The sequence below is a fragment of the Balaenoptera borealis genome (assembly GCF_965194805.1).
Source record: "Balaenoptera borealis genome assembly, contig: HAP1_SCAFFOLD_364, whole genome shotgun sequence".
Classification (NCBI taxonomy): Eukaryota; Metazoa; Chordata; class Mammalia; order Artiodactyla; family Balaenopteridae; genus Balaenoptera; species Balaenoptera borealis.
Window position 1 is genome coordinate 243221 of NW_028123829.1, and position 17543 is coordinate 260763.

General features: G+C 45.2%; 1 long non-coding RNA gene across 1 annotated transcript in view; it reads right to left on the reverse strand.

The window, feature by feature from the left end:
* Nucleotides 1–17543, reverse strand: part of LOC309621378 — a 472156-nt gene that overhangs the window by 96161 nt on the left and 358452 nt on the right. The window lies entirely within an intron of this gene.

Below are 17543 nucleotides of genomic sequence, written 5' to 3' on the forward strand. Positions count from 1 at the left end.
TATTGAGGGAAGGCAACGAAGAGGATTTGAAAGCAAGGCAGAATTGCAGGAAACAGATTTCAGGAGGTAGATTCGAATCGCCTTTAAAGCACAGGAAAAGGGGCAAAACCTCGACAATGATGCCCTTGGCCAAAAAGGGCGTATGAGTTTTTTCCTGAATATATTCAGGAAAAAACGCATACGCCCTTTTTGGCCAACCAAGCAACCTGGAAAGGCAAATCAGCGCTACAAAGAAGTCTCGCTTCCCATCGGTCAAAAGGGCCAGGCTGAATAAAGTGTCAAAACCAGAAATGCAGGACAGGCCATGGAGAAATGGGAGCCTTGCTACGCTGATGGGCGGGATGTAAATTGCCAACAGCCACTCTGGAGAAGTGTACGGTGTGTCCTGAAACATCTAAAAAACTCAGCTTAGAGAGCATAGGGCACTTCCACTCATGGGGGTATAAATTGGGAAAACTAAAAATCAGCAAGACACAGGCACCCCAAAGTTTAGGGCTGCTCTGTTGACAAGAACCTCCACTTTGTTACACCTTAAATATCCCAGCAAAGACAAGAATGGATAAAGAAGTTGTGGTCCTTATGTACAATGGAATATCACTCAGCCATGAAATCAACGTCATAAGGCTAGTAGCAGCATGATGAGTGGATTTGGGTACGACGATTCTAAGTGAAATAAGTCACACAGGAAAAGACACTTATCATAAGATATCACTTATAGAGGGAATGTAAAAACCGCTACCCTTGAACTGAATTACATAACAGGTCAGAGTCACACGTTTAAAAAACACACTAGGGCTGCTTAACGGGAAAGGTGAGGTGGGGTGATGCATAAAACAAGGGTTTCAAATTAGCTCAGATAGCGTTCCATAAACCCAATATGTAATAGACAAGACCTACTCCTTCCTCAGTGAACTGGACTCAACACCCCCTATTCACCGTCCAAGAATATATCTGACTAGTAAGAATGTTAAAACCTATGTATTTATGTCTCTCTGTAAGTGAGTGAAGTGGGTGAAAAGCGGCATAAACACAGCAGTGAAAAGCAGCTAAACCCCATTATACAAATCAATTACTTTTAAAAACCCGTGAAACAAAGACAGTGAAAGAGAGAGAAATTCTGACAAAATTCGTTCAGGGGCTGTGATGCAACCTGGATTGACCATATGTAGACCCACAGATGGATGAGACATAAGGGTGGACACTCTTGGGGCTGAGAGGTTTGGTGAGGTTGGGTGAGCAAACACAGACCCTTTAAAGTAATACTGCGTGGTACCCATCCCATGGGTCCCAAATCTCCAGGTTCAAGGGCATCTTCATACATCGAAAACATGCATGAGAAACCCCGAAGATGGTACACCGTGTGATCGGGAATGGTTTCTAAAACGCACCTCATTTCTCATCAATTTGTGCTCCGGTTCGCCATTCCAGCCGCTATACTAGCAATCTCCCTGCTTGGAGAATCAGCACCTTTAACCTCCTGTTCCGAACAGGTTGCAATTTGTCCTGAGGATGAACGGGAAGAGGGGGAACCAATGAGAGACTAGCTCTAGGTGTTGGGACAGGCACAGGTCACTCTATTTTCCCATCAGGAAGAAGAATTAACCTCAGGCTCAGCCTGCCGCCCGGAGCCAGAATAGGGCCTGAAGCAATCCTGCGCTTTTGCGGCCAGCTCCCAAGAATGCGAGTTGAAAAATGGTGCTCAGCGGCACTGCAATTCACAAACCTGCAGACTTAGAAATGATAACTCTCGTCCACAAATATATTGAGAGAAGGCAACGAAGAGGATTTGAAAGCAAGGCAGAATTGCAGGAAACAGATTTCAGGAGGTAGATTCGAATCACCTTTAAAGCACAGGAAAAGCGGCAAAACCTCGACAATGATGCCCTTGGCCAAAAAGGGCGTATGCGTTTTTTCCTGAATATATTCAGGAAAAAACGCATACGCCCTTTTTGGCCAACCAAGCAACCTGGAAAGGCAAATCAGCGCTACAAAGAAGTCTCGCTTCCCATCGGTCAAAAGGGCCAGGCTGAATAAAGTGTCAAAACCAGAAATGCAGGACAGGCCATGGAGAAATGGGAACATTGCTACGCTGATGGGCGGGATGTAAAATGCCAACAGCCACTCTGGAGAAGTGTACAGTGTGTCCTGAAACATCTAAAAAACTCAGCTTAGAGAGCATAGGGCACTTCCACTCATGGGCGGATAAATTGGGAAAACTAAAAATCAGCAAGACAGAGGCACCCCAAAGTTGAGGGCTGCTCTGTTGACAAGAACCTCCACTTTGTTACACCTTAAATATCACAGGAAAGACAAGAATGGATAAAGAAGTTGTGGTCCTTATGTACAATGGAATATCACTCAGCCATGCAATCAACGTCATAAGGCTAAGAGCAGCATGATGAGTGCATTTGGGTACGACGATTCTAAGTGAAATAAGTCACACAGAAAAAGACACTTATCATAAGATATCACTTATAGAGGGAATGTAAAAACCGCTACCCTTGAACTGAATTACAAAACAGAATAGAGTCACACGTTTACAAAAACACTAGGGCTGCTTAACGGGAAAGGTGAGGTGGGGTGATGCATAAAACAAGGGTTTCAAAGTAGCTCAGATAGCGTTCCATAAACCCAATATGTAATAGACAAGACCTACTCCTTGCTCAGTGAACTGGACAAAACAACCCCTATTCACCGCCCAAGAATATATCTGACTAGTAATAATCTTAAAACCTATGTATTTATATCTCTCTGTAAGTGAGTGAAGTGGGTGAAAAGCGGCATAAACACAGCAGTGAAAAGCAGCTAAACCCCATTATACAAATCAATTACTTTTAAAAACCCGTGAAACAAAGACAGTGAAAGAGAGAGAAATTCTGACAAAATTCGTTCAGGGGCTGTGATGCAACCTGGATTGACCATATGTAGACCCACAGATGGATGAGACATAAGGGTGGACACTCTTGGGGCTGAGAGGTTTGGTGAGGTTGGGTGAGCAAACGCAGACCCTTTAAAGTAATACTGCGTGGTACCCATCCCATGGGTCCCAAATCTCCAGGTTCAAGGGCATCTTCATACATCGAAAACATGCATGAGAAACCCAGAAGATGGTACACCGTGTGATCGGGAATGGTTTCTAAAACGCACCTCATTTCTCATCTCCTTGTGCTCCGGTTCGCCATTCCAGCCGCTATACTAGCAATCTCCCTGCTTGGAGAATCAGCACCTTTAACCTCCTGTTCCGTACACGTTGCAATTTGTCCTGAGGATGAACGGGAAGAGGGGGAACCAATGAGAGACTCGCTCTAGGTGTTGGGACAGGCACAGGTCACTCTATTTTGCCATCAGGAAGAATTAACCACAGGCTCAGCCTGCCGCCCGGAGCCAGAATAGGGCCTGAAGCAATCCTGCGCTTTTGCGGCCAGCTCCCAAGAAAGCGAGTTGAAAAATGGAGCTCAGGGGCACTGCAATTCACAAACCTGCAGACTTAGAAATGATAACTCTCGTCCACAAATGTATTGAGGGAAGGCAACGAAGAGGATTTGAAAGCAAGGCAGAATTGCAGGAAACAGATTTCAGGAGGTAGATTCGAATCGCCTTTAAAGCACAGGAAAAGCGGCAAAACCTCGACAATGATGCCCTTGGCCAAAAAGGCCGTATGCGTTTTTTCCTGAATATATACAGGAAAAAAACGCATACGCCGTTTTTGGCCAACCAAGCAACCTGGAAAGGCAAATCAGCGCTACAAAGAAGTCTCGCTTCCCATCGGTCAAAAGGGCCAGGCTGAATAAAGTGTCAAAACCAGAAATGCAGGACAGGCCATGGAGAAATGGGAGCCTTGCTACGCTGATGGGCGGGATGTAAATTGCCAACAGCCACTCTGGAGAAGTGTACGGTGTGTCCTGAAACATCTAAAAAACTCAGCTTAGATTGCATAGGGCACTTCCACTCATGGGCGTATAAATTGGGAAAACTAAAACTCAGCAAGACAGAGGCACCCCAATGTTTAGGGCTGCTCTGTTGACAAGAACCTCCACTTCGTTACACCTTAAATATCCCAGGAAAGACAAGAATGGATAAAGAAGTTGTGGTCCTTATGTACAATGGAATATCACTCAGCCGTGAAATCAACATCATAAGGCTAGGAGCAGCATGATGAGTGGATTTGGTTACGACGATTCTAAGTGAAATAAGTCACACAGAAAAAGAAACATATTATAAGATATCACTTATAGAGGGAATGTAAAAACCGCTACCCTTGAACTGAATTACATAACAGGTCAGAGTCACACGTTTAGAACACACACTAGGGCTGCTTAACGGGAAAGGTGAGGTGGGGTGATGCATAAAACAAGGGTTTCAAATTAGCTCAGATAGCGTTCCATAAACCCAATATGTAATAGACAAGACCTACTCCTTCCTCAGTGAACTGGACTCAACACGCCCTATTCACCGCCCAAGAATATATCTGACTAGTAAGAATCTTAAAACCTATGTATTTATATCTCTCTGTAAGTGAGTGAAGTGGGTGAAAAGCGGCATAAACACAGCAGTGAAAAGCAGCTAAACCCCATTATACAAATCAATTACTTTTAAAAACCCGTGAAACAAAGACAGTGAAAGAGAGAGAAATTCTGACAAAATTCGTTCAGGGGCTGTGATGCAACCTGGATTGACCATATGTAGACCCAGAGATGGATGAGACATAAGGGTGGACACTCTTGGGGCTGAGAGGTTTGGTGAGGTTGGGTGAGCAAACGCAGACCCTTTAAAGTAATACTGCGTGGTACCCATCCCATGGGTCCCAAATCTCCAGGTTCAAGGGCATCTTCATACATCGAAAACATGCATGAGAAACCCAGAAGATGGTACACCGTGTGATCGGGAATGGTTTCTAAAACGCACCTCATTTCTCATCTCCTTGTGCTCCGGTTCGCCATTCCAGCCGCTATACTAGCAATCTCCCTGCTTGGAGAATCAGCACCTTTAACCTCCTGTTCCGTACACGTTGCAATTTGTCCTGAGGATGAACGGGAAGAGGGGGAACCAATGAGAGACTCGCTCTAGGTGTTGGGACAGGCACAGGTCACTCTATTTTCCCATCAGGAAGAATTAACCACAGGCTCAGCCTGCCGCCCGGAGCCAAAATAGGGCCTGAAGCAATCCTGCGCTTTTGCGGCCAGCTCCCAAGAAAGCGAGTTGAAAAATGGAGCTCAGGGGCACTGCAATTCACAAACCTGCAGACTTAGAAATGATAACTCTCGTCCACAAATGTATTGAGGGAAGGCAACGAAGAGGATTTGAAAGCAAGGCAGAATTGCAGGAAACAGATTTCAGGAGGTAGATTCGAATCGCCTTTAAAGCACAGGAAAAGCGGCAAAACCTCGACAATGATGCCCTTGGCCAAAAAGGCCGTATGCGTTTTTTCCTGAATATATACAGGAAAAAACGCATACGCCGTTTTTGGCCAACCAAGCAACCTGGAAAGGCAAATCAGCGCTACAAAGAAGTCTCGCTTCCCATCGGTCAAAAGGGCCAGGCTGAATAAAGTGTCAAAACCAGAAATGCAGGACAGGCCATGGAGAAATGGGAGCCTTGCTACGCTGATGGGCGGGATGTAAATTGCCAACAGCCACTCTGGAGAAGTGTACGGTGTGTCCTGAAACATCTAAAAAACTCAGCTTAGATTGCATAGGGCACTTCCACTCATGGGCGTATAAATTGGGAAAACTAAAACTCAGCAAGACAGAGGCACCCCAATGTTTAGGGCTGCTCTGTTGACAAGAACCTCCACTTCGTTACACCTTAAATATCCCAGGAAAGACAAGAATGGATAAAGAAGTTGTGGTCCTTATGTACAATGGAATATCACTCAGCCGTGAAATCAACATCATAAGGCTAGGAGCAGCATGATGAGTGGATTTGGGTACGACGATTCTAAGTGAAATAAGTCACACAGAAAAAGAAACATATTATAAGATATCACTTATAGAGGGAATGTAAAAACCGCTACCCTTGAACTGAATTACATAACAGGTCAGAGTCACACGTTTAGAACACACACTAGGGCTGCTTAACGGGAAAGGTGAGGTGGGGTGATGCATAAAACAAGGGTTTCAAATTAGCTCAGATAGCGTTCCATAAACCCAATATGTAATAGACAAGACCTACTCCTTCCTCAGTGAACTGGACTCAACACCCCCTATTCACCGCCCAAGAATATATCTGACTAGTAAGAATCTTAAAACCTATGTATTTATATCTCTCTGTAAGTGAGTGAAGTGGGTGAAAAGCGGCATAAACACAGCAGTGAAAAGCAGCTAAACCCCATTATACAAATCAATTACTTTAAAAAACCCGTGAAACAAAGACAGTGAAAGAGAGAGAAATTCTGACAAAATTCGTTCAGGGGCTGTGATGCAACCTGGATTGACCATATGTAGACCCACAGATGGATGAGACATAAGGGTGGACACTCTTGGGGCTGAGAGGTTTGGTGAGGTTGGGTGAGCAAACGCAGACCCTTTAAAGTAATACTGCGTGGTACCCATCCCATGGGTCCCAAATCTCCAGGTTCAAGGGCATCTTCATACATCGAAAACATGCATGAGAAACCCAGAAGATGGTACACCGTGTGATCGGGAATGGTTTCTAAAACGCACCTCATTTCTCATCTCCTTGTGCTCCGGTTCGCCATTCCAGCCGCTATACTAGCAATCTCCCTGCTTGGAGAATCAGCACCTTTAACCTCCTGTTCCGTACACGTTGCAATTTGTCCTGAGGATGAACGGGAAGAGGGGGAACCAATGAGAGACTCGCTCTAGGTGTTGGGACAGGCACAGGTCACTCTATTTTCCCATCAGGAAGAATTAACCACAGGCTCAGCCTGCCGCCCGGAGCCAAAATAGGGCCTGAAGCAATCCTGCGCTTTTGCGGCCAGCTCCCAAGAAAGCGAGTTGAAAAATGGAGCTCAGGGGCACTGCAATTCACAAACCTGCAGACTTAGAAATGATAACTCTCGTCCACAAATGTATTGAGGGAAGGCAACGAAGAGGATTTGAAAGCAAGGCAGAATTGCAGGAAACAGATTTCAGGAGGTAGATTCGAATCGCCTTTAAAGCACAGGAAAAGCGGCAAAACCTCGACAATGATGCCCTTGGCCAAAAAGGCCGTATGCGTTTTTTCCTGAATATATACAGGAAAAAACGCATACGCCGTTTTTGGCCAACCAAGCAACCTGGAAAGGCAAATCAGCGCTACAAAGAAGTCTCGCTTCCCATCGGTCAAAAGGGCCAGGCTGAATAAAGTGTCAAAACCAGAAATGCAGGACAGGCCATGGAGAAATGGGAGCCTTGCTACGCTGATGGGCGGGATGTAAATTGCCAACAGCCACTCTGGAGAAGTGTACGGTGTGTCCTGAAACATCTAAAAAACTCAGCTTAGAGAGCATAGGGCACTTCCACTCATGGGCGTATAAATTGGGAAAACTAAAAATCAGCAAGACAGAGGCACCCCAATGTTTAGGGCTGCTCTGTTGACAAGAACCTCCACTTCGTTACACCTTAAATATCCCAGGAAAGACAAGAATGGATAAAGAAGTTGTGGTCCTTATGTACAATGGAATATCACTCAGCCGTGAAATCAACATCATAAGGCTAGGAGCAGCATGATGAGTGGATTTGCGTACGACGATTCTAAGTGAAATAAGTCACACAGAAAAAGAAACATATTATAAGATATCACTTATAGAGGGAATGTAAAAACCGCTACCCTTGAACTGAATTACATAACAGGTCAGAGTCACACGTTTAGAACACACACTAGGGCTGCTTAACGGGAAAGGTGAGGCGGGGTGATGCATAAAACAAGGGTTTCAAATTAGCTCAGATAGCGTTCCATAAACCCAATATGTAATAGACAAGACCTACTCCTTCCTCAGTGAACTGGACTCAACACCCCCTATTCACCGCCCAAGAATATATCTGACTAGTAAGAATCTTAAAACCTATGTATTTATATCTCTCTGTAAGTGAATGAAGTGGGTGAAAAGCGGCATAAACACAGTAGTGAAAAGCAGCTAAACCCCATTATACAAATCAATTACTTTTAAAAACCCGTGAAACAAAGACAGTGAAAGAGAGAGAAATTCTGACAAAATTCGTTCAGGGGCTGTGATGCAACCTGGATTGACCATATGTAGACCCATAGATGGATGAGACATAAGGGTGGACACTCTTGGGGCTGAGAGGTTTGGTGAGGTTGGGTGAGCAAACGCAGACCCTTTAAAGTAATACTGCGTGGTACCCTTCCCATGGGTCCCAAATCTCCAGGTTCAAGGGCATCTTCATACATCGAAAACATGCATGAGAAACCCAGAAGATGGTACACCCTGTGATCGGGAAAGGCTTCTAAAACGCACCTCATTTCTCATCAATTTGTGCTCCGGTTCGCCATTCCAGCCGCTATACTAGCAATCTCCCTGCTTGGAGAATCAGCACCTTTAACCTCCTGTTCCGAACAGGTTGCAATTTGTCCTGAGGATGAACGGGAAGAGGGGGAACCAATGAGAGACTAGCTCTAGGTGTTGGGACAGGCACAGGTCACTCTATTTTCCCATCAGGAAGAAGAATTAACCACAGGCTCAGCCTGCCGCCGGGAGCCAGAATAGGGCCTGAAGCAATCCTGCGCTTTTGCGGCCAGCTCCCAAGAAAGCGAGTTGAAAAATGGTGCTCAGGGGCACTGCAATTCACAAACCTGCAGACTTAGAAATGATAACTCTCGTCCACAAATATATTGAGGGAAGGCAACGAAGAGGATTTGAAAGCAAGGCAGAATTGCAGGAAACAGATTTCAGGAGGTAGATTCGAATCGCCTTTAAAGCACAGGAAAAGCGGCAAAACCTCGACAATGATGCCCTTGGCCAAAAAGGGCGTATGCGTTTTTTCCTGAATATATTCAGGAAAAAACGCATACGCCCTTTTTGGCCAACCAAGCAACCTGGAAAGGCAAATCAGCGCTACAAAGAAGTCTCGCTTCCCATCGGTCAAAAGGGCCAGGCTGAATAAAGTGTCAAAACCAGAAATGCAGGACAGGCCATGGAGAAATGGGAGCCTTGCTACGCTGATGGGCGGGATGTAAATTGCCAACAGCCACTCTGGAGAAGTGTACGGTGTGTCCTGAAACATCTAAAAAACTCAGCTTAGAGAGCATAGGGCACTTCCACTCATGGGGGTATAAATTGGGAAAACTAAAAATCAGCAAGACACAGGCACCCCAAAGTTTAGGGCTGCTCTGTTGACAAGAACCTCCACTTTGTTACACCTTAAATATCCCAGCAAAGACAAGAATGGATAAAGAAGTTGTGGTCCTTATGTACAATGGAATATCACTCAGCCATGAAATCAACGTCATAAGGCTAGTAGCAGCATGATGAGTGGATTTGGGTACGACGATTCTAAGTGAAATAAGTCACACAGGAAAAGACACTTATCATAAGATATCACTTATAGAGGGAATGTAAAAACCGCTACCCTTGAACTGAATTACATAACAGGTCAGAGTCACACGTTTAAAAAACACACTAGGGCTGCTTAACGGGAAAGGTGAGGTGGGGTGATGCATAAAACAAGGGTTTCAAATTAGCTCAGATAGCGTTCCATAAACCCAATATGTAATAGACAAGACCTACTCCTTCCTCAGTGAACTGGACTCAACACCCCCTATTCACCGTCCAAGAATATATCTGACTAGTAAGAATGTTAAAACCTATGTATTTATGTCTCTCTGTAAGTGAGTGAAGTGGGTGAAAAGCGGCATAAACACAGCAGTGAAAAGCAGCTAAACCCCATTATACAAATCAATTACTTTTAAAAACCCGTGAAACAAAGACAGTGAAAGAGAGAGAAATTCTGACAAAATTCGTTCAGGGGCTGTGATGCAACCTGGATTGACCATATGTAGACCCACAGATGGATGAGACATAAGGGTGGACACTCTTGGGGCTGAGAGGTTTGGTGAGGTTGGGTGAGCAAACACAGACCCTTTAAAGTAATACTGCGTGGTACCCATCCCATGGGTCCCAAATCTCCAGGTTCAAGGGCATCTTCATACATCGAAAACATGCATGAGAAACCCCGAAGATGGTACACCGTGTGATCGGGAATGGTTTCTAAAACGCACCTCATTTCTCATCAATTTGTGCTCCGGTTCGCCATTCCAGCCGCTATACTAGCAATCTCCCTGCTTGGAGAATCAGCACCTTTAACCTCCTGTTCCGAACAGGTTGCAATTTGTCCTGAGGATGAACGGGAAGAGGGGGAACCAATGAGAGACTAGCTCTAGGTGTTGGGACAGGCACAGGTCACTCTATTTTCCCATCAGGAAGAAGAATTAACCTCAGGCTCAGCCTGCCGCCCGGAGCCAGAATAGGGCCTGAAGCAATCCTGCGCTTTTGCGGCCAGCTCCCAAGAATGCGAGTTGAAAAATGGTGCTCAGCGGCACTGCAATTCACAAACCTGCAGACTTAGAAATGATAACTCTCGTCCACAAATATATTGAGAGAAGGCAACGAAGAGGATTTGAAAGCAAGGCAGAATTGCAGGAAACAGATTTCAGGAGGTAGATTCGAATCACCTTTAAAGCACAGGAAAAGCGGCAAAACCTCGACAATGATGCCCTTGGCCAAAAAGGCCGTATGCGTTTTTTCCTGAATATATTCAGGAAAAAACGCATACGCCCTTTTTGGCCAACCAAGCAACCTGGAAAGGCAAATCAGCGCTACAAAGAAGTCTCGCTTCCCATCGGTCAAAAGGGCCAGGCTGAATAAAGTGTCAAAACCAGAAATGCAGGACAGGCCATGGAGAAATGGGAACATTGCTACGCTGATGGGCGGGATGTAAAATGCCAACAGCCACTCTGGAGAAGTGTACAGTGTGTCCTGAAACATCTAAAAAACTCAGCTTAGAGAGCATAGGGCACTTCCACTCATGGGCGGATAAATTGGGAAAACTAAAAATCAGCAAGACAGAGGCACCCCAAAGTTGAGGGCTGCTCTGTTGACAAGAACCTCCACTTTGTTACACCTTAAATATCACAGGAAAGACAAGAATGGATAAAGAAGTTGTGGTCCTTATGTACAATGGAATATCACTCAGCCATGCAATCAACGTCATAAGGCTAAGAGCAGCATGATGAGTGCATTTGGGTACGACGATTCTAAGTGAAATAAGTCACACAGAAAAAGACACTTATCATAAGATATCACTTATAGAGGGAATGTAAAAACCGCTACCCTTGAACTGAATTACAAAACAGAATAGAGTCACACGTTTACAAAAACACTAGGGCTGCTTAACAGGAAAGGTGAGGTGGGGTGATGCATAAAACAAGGGTTTCAAAGTAGCTCAGATAGCGTTCCATAAACCCAATATGTAATAGACAAGACCTACTCCTTGCTCAGTGAACTGGACAAAACAACCCCTATTCACCGCCCAAGAATATATCTGACTAGTAAGAATCTTAAAACCTATGTATTTATATCTCTCTGTAAGTGAGTGAAGTGGGTGAAAAGCGGCATAAACACAGCAGTGAAAAGCAGCTAAACCCCATTATACAAATCAATTACTTTTAAAAACCCGTGAAACAAAGACAGTGAAAGAGAGAGAAATTCTGACAAAATTCGTTCAGGGGCTGTGATGCAACCTGGATTGACCATATGTAGACCCAGAGATGGATGAGACATAAGGGTGGACACTCTTGGGGCTGAGAGGTTTGGTGAGGTTGGGTGAGCAAACGCAGACCCTTTAAAGTAATACTGCGTGGTACCCATCCCATGGGTCCCAAATCTCCAGGTTCAAGGGCATCTTCATACATCGAAAACATGCATGAGAAACCCAGAAGATGGTACACCGTGTGATCGGGAATGGTTTCTAAAACGCACCTCATTTCTCATCTCCTTGTGCTCCGGTTCGCCATTCCAGCCGCTATACTAGCAATCTCCCTGCTTGGCGAATCAACACCTTTAACCTCCTGTTCCGTACACGTTGCAATTTGTCCTGAGGATGAACGGGAAGAGGGGGAACCAATGAGAGACTAGCTCTAGGTGTTGGGACAGGCACAGGTCACTCTATTTTCCCATCAGGAAGAATTAACCACAGGCTCAGCCTGCCGCCCGGAGCCAAAATAGGGCCTGAAGCAATCCTGCGCTTTTGCGGCCAGCTCCCAAGAAAGCGAGTTGAAAAATGGAGCTCAGGGGCACTGCAATTCACAAACCTGCAGACTTAGAAATGATAACTCTCGTCCACAAATGTATTGAGGGAAGGCAACGAAGAGGATTTGAAAGCAAGGCAGAATTGCAGGAAACAGATTTCAGGAGGTAGATTCGAATCGCCTTTAAAGCACAGGAAAAGCGGCAAAAACCTCGACAATGATGCCCTTGGCCAAAAAGGCCGTATGCGTTTTTTCCTGAATATATACAGGAAAAAACGCATACGCCGTTTTTGGCCAACCAAGCAACCTGGAAAGGCAAATCAGCGCTACAAAGAAGTCTCGCTTCCCATCGGTCAAAAGGGCCAGGCTGAATAAAGTGTCAAAACCAGAAATGCAGGACAGGCCATGGAGAAATGGGAGCCTTGCTACGCTGATGGGCGGGATGTAAATTGCCAACAGCCACTCTGGAGAAGTGTACGGTGTGTCCTGAAACATCTAAAAAACTCAGCTTAGATTGCATAGGGCACTTCCTCTCATGGGCGTATAAATTGGGAAAACTAAAAATCAGCAAGACAGAGGCACCCCAATGTTTAGGGCTGCTCTGTTGACAAGAACCTCCACTTCGTTACACCTTAAATATCCCAGGAAAGACAAGAATGGATAAAGAAGTTGTGGTCCTTATGTACAATGGAATATCACTCAGCCGTGAAATCAACATCATAAGGCTAGGAGCAGCATGATGAGTGGATTTGGGTACGACGATTCTAAGTGAAATAAGTCACACAGAAAAAGAAACATATTATAAGATATCACTTATAGAGGGAATGTAAAAACCGCTACCCTTGAACTGAATTACATAACAGGTCAGAGTCACACGTTTAGAACACACACTAGGGCTGCTTAACGGGAAAGGTGAGGTGGGGTGATGCATAAAACAAGGGTTTCAAATTAGCTCAGATAGCGTTCCATAAACCCAATATGTAATAGACAAGACCTACTCCTTCCTCAGTGAACTGGACTCAACACGCCCTATTCACCGCCCAAGAATATATCTGACTAGTAAGAATCTTAAAACCTATGTATTTATATCTCTCTGTAAGTGAATGAAGTGGGTGAAAAGCGGCATAACCACAGTAGTGAAAAGCAGCTAACCCCCATTATACAAATCAATTACTTTTAAAAACCCGTGAAACAAAGACAGTGAAAGAGAGAGAAATTCTGACAAAATTCGTTCAGGGGCTGTGATGCAACCTGGATTGACCATATGTAGACCCACAGATGGATGAGACATAAGGGTGGACACTCTTGGGGCTGAGAGGTTTGGTGAGGTTGGGTGAGCAAACGCAGACCCTTTAAAGTAATACTGCGTGGTACCCTTCCCATGGGTCCCAAATCTCCAGGTTCAAGGGCATCTTCATACATCGAAAACATGCATGAGAAACCCAGAAGATGGTACACCCTGTGATCGGGAAAGGCTTCTAAAACGCACCTCATTTCTCATCAATTTGTGCTCCGGTTCGCCATTCCAGCCGCTATACTAGCAATCTCCCTGCTTGGAGAATCAGCACCTTTAACCTCCTGTTCCGAACAGGTTGCAATTTGTCCTGAGGATGAACGGGAAGAGGGGGAACCAATGAGAGACTAGCTCTAGGTGTTGGGACAGGCACAGGTCACTCTATTTTCCCATCAGGAAGAAGAATTAACCACAGGCTCAGCCTGCCGCCGGGAGCCAGAATAGGGCCTGAAGCAATCCTGCGCTTTTGCGGCCAGCTCCCAAGAAAGCGAGTTGAAAAATGGTGCTGAGGGGCACTGCAATTCACAAACCTGCAGACTTAGAAATGATAACTCTCGTCCACAAATATATTGAGGGAAGGCAACGAAGAGGATTTGAAAGCAAGGCAGAATTGCAGGAAACAGATTTCAGGAGGTAGATTCGAATCGCCTTTAAAGCACAGGAAAAGCGGCAAAACCTCGACAATGATGCCCTTGGCCAAAAAGGCCGTATGCGTTTTTTCCTGAATATATTCAGGAAAAAACGCATACGCCCTTTTTGGCCAACCAAGCAACCTGGAAAGGCAAATCAGCGCTACAAAGAAGTCTCGCTTCCCATCGGTCAAAAGGGCCAGGCTGAATAAAGTGTCAAAACCAGAAATGCAGGACAGGCCATGGAGAAATGGGAGCCTTGCTACGCTGATGGGCGGGATGTAAATTGCCAACAGCCACTCTGGAGAAGTGTACGGTGTGTCCTGAAACATCTAAAAAACTCAGCTTAGAGAGCATAGGGCACTTCCACTCATGGGGGTATAAATTGGGAAAACTAAAAATCAGCAAGACACAGGCACCCCAAAGTTTAGGGCTGCTCTGTTGACAAGAACCTCCACTTCGTTACACCTTAAATATCCCAGGAAAGACAAGAAAGGATAAAGAAGTTGTGGTCCTTATGTACAATGGAATATCACTCAGCCATGAAATCAACGTCATAAGGCTAGTAGCAGCATGATGAGTGGATTTGGGTACGACGATTCTAAGTGAAATAAGTCACACAGAAAAAGACACTTATCATAAGATATCACTTATAGAGGGAATGTAAAAACCGCTACCCTTGAACTGAATTACATAACAGGTCAGAGTCACACGTTTAGAAAACACACTAGGGCTGCTTAACGGGAAAGGTGAGGTGGGGTGATGCATAAAACAAGGGTTTCAAAGTAGCTCAGATAGCGTTCCATAAACCCAATATGTGATAGACAAGACCTACTCCTTGCTCAGTGAACTGGACTCAACACGCCCTATTCACCGCCCAAGAATATATCTGACTAGTAAGAATCTTAAAACCTATGTATTTATATCTTTCTGTAAGCGAGTGAAGTGGGTGAAAAGCGGCATAAACACAGCAGTGAAAAGCAGCTAAACCCCATTATACAAATCAGTTACTTTTAAAAACCCGTGAAACAAAGACAGTGAAAGAGAGAGAAATTCTGACAAAATTCGTTCAGGGGCTGTGATGCAACCTGGATTGATCATATGTAGACCCACAGATGGATGAGAAATAAGGGTGGACACTCTTGGGGCTGAGAGGTTTGGTGAGGTTGGGTGAGCAAACGCAGACCCTTTAAAGTCATACTGCGTGGTGCCCATCCCATGGGTCCCAAATCTCCAGGTTCAAGGGCATCTTCCTACATCGAAATCATGCATGAGAAACCCAGAAGATGGTACACCGTGTGATCGGGAAAGGTTTCTAAAACGCACCTCATTTCTCATCTCCTTGTGCTCCGGTTCGCCATTCCAGCCAATATACTAGCAATCTCCCTGCCTGGAGAATCAGCACCTTTAACCTCCTGTTCCGTACAGGTTGCAATTTATCCTGAGGATGAACGGGAAGAGGGGGAACCAATGAGAGACTAGCTCTAGGTGTTGGGACAGGCACAGGTCACTCTATTTTCCCATCAGGAAGAAGAATTAACCTCAGGCTCAGCTTGCCGCCCGGAGCCAGAAAAGGGCCTGAAGCAATCCTGCGCTTTAGCGGCCAGCTCCCAAGAAAGCGAGTTGAAAAATGGAGCTCAGGGGCACTGCAATTCACAAACCTGCAGAGTTAGAAATGATAACTCTCGTCCACAAATATATTGAGGGAAGGCAACGAAGAGGATTTGAAAGCAAGGCAGAATTTCAGGAAACAGATTTCAGGAGGTAGATTCGAATCGCCTTTAAAGCACAGGAAAAGCGGCAAAACCTCGACAATGATGCCCTTGGCCAAAAAGGGCGTATGCGTTTTTTCCTGAATATATTCAGGAAAAAACGCATACGCCCTTTTTGGCCAACCAAGCAACCTGGAAAGGCAAATCAGCGCTACAAAGAAGTCTCGCTTCCCGTCGGTCAAAAGGGCCAGGCTGAATAAAGTGTCAAAACCAGAAATGCAGGACAGGCCATGGAGAAATGGGAGCCTTGCTACACTGATGGGCGGGATGTAAATTGCCAACAGCCACTCTGGAGAAGTGTACGGTGTGTCCTGAAACATCTAAAAAACTCAGCTTAGAGAGCATAGGGCACTTCCACTCATGGGCGTATAAATTGGGAAAACTAAAAATCAGCAAGACACAGGCACCCCAAAGTTTAGGGCTGCTCTGTTGACAAGAACCTCCACTTTGTTACACCTTAAATATCCCAGGAAAGACAAGAATGGATAAAGAAGTTGTGGTCCTTATGTACAATGGAATATCACTCAGCCATGAAATCAACGTCATAAGGCTAGTAGCAGCATGATGAGTGGATTTGGGTACGACGATTCTAAGTGAAATAAGTCACACAGAAAAAGACACTTATCATAAGATATCACTTAGAGAGGGAATGTAAAAACCGCTACCCTTGAACTGAATTACATAACAGGTCAGAGTCACACGTTTAGAAAACACACTAGGGCTGCTTAACGGGAAAGGTGAGGTGGGGTGATGCATAAAACAAGGGTTTCAAATTAGCTCAGATAGCGTTCCATAAACCCAATATGTAATAGACAAGACCTACTCCTTCCTCAGTGAACTGGACTCAACACGCCCTATTCACCGCCCAAGAATATATCTGACTAGTAAGAATGTTAAAACCTATGTATTTGTATCTCTCTGTAAGTGAGTGAACTGGGTGAAAAGCGGCATAAACACAGCAGTGAAAAGCAGCTAAACCCCATTATACAAATCAATTACTTTTAAAAACCCGTGAAACAAAGACAGTGAAAGAGAGAGAAATTCTGACAAAATTCGTTCAGGGGCTGTGATGCAACCTGGATTGACCATATGTAGACCCACAGATGGATGAGACATAAGGGTGGACACTCTTGGGGCTGAGAGTTTTGGTGAGGTTGGGTGAGCAAACGCAGACCCTTTAAAGTAATACTGCGTGGTACCCATCCCATGGGTCCCAAATCTCCAGGTTCAAGGGCATCTTCATACATCGAAAACATGCATGAGAAACCCCGAAGATGGTACACCGTGTGATCGGGAATGGTTTCTAAAACGCACCTCATTTCTCATCAATTTGTGCTCCGGTTCGCCATTCCAGCCGCTATACTAGCAATCTCCCTGCTTGGAGAATCAGCACCTTTAACCTCCTGTTCCGAACAGGTTGCAATTTGTCCTGAGGATGAACGGGAAGAGGGGGAACCAATGAGAGACTAGCTCTAGGTGTTGGGACAGGCACAGGTCACTCTATTTTCCCATCAGGAAGAAGAATTAACCACAGGCTCAGCCTGCCGCCGGGAGCCAGAATAGGGCCTGAAGCAATCCTGCGCTTTTGCGGCCAGCTCCCAAGAATGCGAGTTGAAAAATGGTGCTGAGGGGCACTGCAAT